This window comes from Bison bison, unplaced genomic scaffold (assembly GCF_000754665.1).
Source record: "Bison bison bison isolate TAMUID 2011002044 unplaced genomic scaffold, Bison_UMD1.0 scf7180017864492, whole genome shotgun sequence".
Lineage (NCBI taxonomy): Eukaryota > Metazoa > Chordata > Mammalia > Artiodactyla > Bovidae > Bison > Bison bison.
The window spans coordinates 11,790,234-11,794,493 of NW_011495051.1; positions in this window are offsets into that span (position 1 = coordinate 11,790,234).

The window sequence follows — 4,260 nt, forward strand, 5'->3', positions numbered from 1 at the left end:
GGGTTCCCCGGCCGGCGCGCCGCGCTCGCGCTCGCGCTCCGCGGTTTGCAGCTCGAGCTCTCCAACAGCCCAGCACTAGGGAGAGGGCACGGATTGCTATCGCTTTAAATGGTCGTTCGGCTCCCTCTCCTCCTCCTCCCACTCCCTCCCACCCTCGCTCGCTCTCCGGCTCTCCCCACCCTTCTCAGAGCCCGCCCTCCCCACTGGTTTGCATCATCACGCAGGGAGGGGCTGCGTGAGGAGGTAAAGGGGGGAATGGGTGGGCGGCTTGGAGCAGGAGGGGCGGCTGCCTCCGATTGGGAGTTTCGCGGTCCCCAGGGAATCTGGGGATTGCAGATCGCAAGCGAAAGCTGAATTCCTGCTCCTGTCTCAGTGTAGAAGCCTCTGGCTTGCCCGCCTGCACTGACACACACATTCGAGGCACTGGTGGCATCGGCCCCGGGACAGGGCGGTGCTGTCTGGGGCTGACTGCTCCCAACCCTGAGGTCGGAGCCGGAGCTGTGCGGGAGAATGCAAGGTAGTTCAAGATGCTGTGGTCGAGGGTGAAGAGAAGTAGGGAGACCCTAGTCTCTACTGCTAATCCGTCTATACCAGTTTTGTGTAAGAAAAACACACATACACACAGGAACCTGATTTATGACGTAAAGAACCTTTAACCAGAGACTTCTCTGGAGCCAGGCACTGGGCTAGCCTGTAAGGAAAGACAACGAGAAACGCTGGGAATGGAAGTGCAGCCTTGGTCTACAGGGGTTACTGTGACTGGAGCTGGAAGAACTAACTAACCCTGATCTCCAGCAAATCTGGCGGATTCACTCCTTTTCTTCCTCTCATTGCAAGAGATGGAACAACTGAGAACTCCTCAGAGCGCACCTTCTCCTCTAGCGTTGACAGGTGGAAGGCTCCCTCCTACCCACTTCTAGAGATACTTTTGGGCTGGAGTCAGGTTTTCAAGGACAGAAAATAGCAAGGAAGAGGTGACAGTCGGAGGAAGAAAGAGGGTTAGACAGAAATCTCCCCATCAATCCAGTGTGCTATTCTTTTTTTTTTTTTCCTGACTGAAGATGTGGGGGGAGGGGAAAGAAACAGGATGCCAGAGCAGTTTTTAGTGCAGTTAGGAAGCTGTTTTTCAAAGGTGTTCCCTCCTTCAGGTCCAACTCAAACTTGGCCCCTTAAAGCAACAAGTGGCCCTAGACATTGTCTTTACTGCTTACAGAAAGGCAATGTCTCTGTCCGTGGTACCAAAGTGTACTCCATATGGTGAACTCAACTCTTTCTGTGGCTTACTGTTGGAGTGCAGCAAAACCATCTTACATTGAATCGAGGGTGGAGAGACAACCAAAAACAAGACTATCTTTTTATTTTAATGTTAATGTTCTAAAGAAAAATGTCCTTGTACAAAATACACACACACACACAACACATAAACCTAAAAAGTCAGAACATAAGCAGCTGTATCTTCCATCAGCCACCTGTGTTACCTTGGCATGTCTGTTCCTGTGTCTCGGTTTTAGTTTCTCCATCAATAAAATAAGGAAACTGAATTGAATGTTCTACAACTTATCTTTTAACTCTCAAATCCTCTGTTAAAAATAGGCCACACCCCTTTAGCCATGGTAGTGTTTTTAGATCAATATCCTCTGTTCCTTTATGGGTCACAACACCTGTTTTCTGATGGCCAAACATTTCCTGATACAGAGGACTTATTTTTTTTCCTTTTAATCACCTACTTATCTTCCTTCTAGGGACAGTCCAGTCCATTAATTTCTTTTCAGATATTGCCCCTCCTGCAGGTTTCAGTATTTAAAGTTTGAGGACAAAAAACAAAAACCTTCTGGTTACAGTGATGAGTTCAAGGATGTAAACGGAGGCCAACCATGGTCATGCATAGCTAATCCTTGGACTCCTGGTGGGACAACTTGGATAGCCACACAGAACTACCATGGTCCAATAGACACTGTGCCAGAGTTAGAAGAAAAAGGGGCCCCTTTCCTGAAATTGCTTTTTGCATATTTTTTGGACAATGTTATACTATTTGATTTTGTACATTTTACTGCCATTTTCAAGGAAACAGTACTATAATAAATAATAAATATAAGAATCTACCGCTGTATACAGTGTGATTATCCATCATTCATAGATGTGATGCTCTGCTACATAAAGTGTACGTAAGTGCCACCTTACACTGCCTGCGATGGCCCCGCCTCCTTCCAGCCACCCTGGAGCTGTGAGGGTATAAGCCTGTAGCTGTACTAGAAGCTGCTACATAGACGGAGATACTTGAATCCTCTAATGAGAGATACCAGAGAGGTGAAAAGGAAGAGAGAAGAAGGGCTGGGGAAGAGAGAGATAGGGGCCTGATTAAAACACGTGAACTCTTGGATCCACACATGCCTTTTTTTCCCAGTTATGTAATATTTTATTTTGGTTGTTTGAAGTTAAAAATCCTCTTGTAATTCACCTATTCTACTATATAGGAACAAGAAGGATGGAACAGGTAGACTAGGTATCCTATTAAGGTAGAATTAGCTAATTTGGAAAGGGGGAAGAAGCAAAGCAATAGAAAGGCATACTTGGGAACATACAAATGGTGATCCTAGTATTTAGGCATCAGTACCTCAGGCTATACTTGACAGAGGCTATATCCTCATTGAGTTTTTAATTTAAGGCTATATATTGGGAACTTGGTGCCAAAAATATATTTGGAGAGCTGTGTTACAAGTAATATCAGTTGACTTTTTCAGTTGCCCGTGTGAATGTCTATGTTCTCCTCTTCCATTTCCAGCTCACATCTTGCAACTGTTCAACAAATAGTTCTTGGCTGACTATTGAATGTTGCCTTATTCTGTGCTGTCTCTTTGCTCTGCTCAGTCTCCCCAAACATCTGGCAGTAATCATTATCTTCTTTTATTGCAGTCATCTATATGCATGTTTTATTTCCCTTGCCAAATTGTAAGATCCTTGAGGGTAAGGGCTGGGTATTATTTATCTTTTCATCCAGGGCAATGTTCAGAATGGTGTTTTGTACCTAAGAAGCACTCATGTGTTGAATGAATCAGAACTGGTTTTTGCCATTTCCCACTGCTTTTCTATCACAGTGACAGAAACATACAGTGGGCAGAGCAGAAATGATGGCAGATAAATTGTTGTCCTCTTAGTCACAGAATGTACTTTCTAGAACTTAAAGGATAATTAGTAGATTTTGAAATAATTTTGTTTTACAAAAATTGCATAAGATTAAAATGCTATAATTTCATGGCTCTTGATCAACTGTAAAGGCAGGCTTTAATTGGTTCTTCCTGAATCAAGTGTTTATAGCTGGCCCAATAACAGAAGCCATCATCATTGTCATAAGCTGGTTGAGGATGGTCAGGACCTGAAGAGAAGATTAAGGGTGACTGCTCCAGACAAACAGGAAAGTGATGCTGAGCTTGCAAAATCTTTCTATCTTCAGCCACAGTGCATAGGGTCTGGAACTTGACAGGTGACATAGAATTTGTTTTGTTTTGTTTGAGATTATATAAATGGAAAATCTTTGTGTAAAAGTGATTACAACTTGGCCATTCATTGTTTTAGTGTAATATTCAGTTAAAGAAGAATCTGGTTTTAAGCACAATGATCATAATTATAAAGTGTGTCCACAGGCTTGGATTTGTGTAGTCACTTGTCTATCTTCACCGAGAGATTAATAAAAATGAAAGTTAAGGACTCAGTCCTAACTTACATTCTTACCAATGTATTTTGTCAATCATCTCTTTTATTTATTTTCTTTGTTGTTCTCCATGCCCATCATCTTCTGTAGAAAATAATGTCTCCATTTTCAATTCCTTCTCTATTTAAATCTAATTTGTAGTTTACAAAGTCTTCCTTCTTAAGTGCTGCTACTCTTGCTACTGCTGCTAAAGTACTCTGGCTATTCTTCTACTCTTCCATCCTTCATGTATGTCTCCATTCATAGCTTTTTATAAAAATACAGTTCAGTTCAGTTCAGTCACTCAGTCATGTCCGACTCTTTTCGACCCCATGAATCCCAGCACGCCAGGCCTCCCTGTCCATCACCAACTCCCGGAGTTCACCCAGACTCACTTCCATGGAGTCAGTGATGCCATCCAGCCATCTCATCCTCTGTCCTCCCCTTCTCCTCCTGCCCCCAATTCCTCCCAGCATCAGACTCTTTTCCAATGATTCAACTCTTTGCATGAGGTGACCAAAGTACTGGAGTTTCAGCTTTAGCATCATTCCTTCCAAAGAAATCCGAGGGCT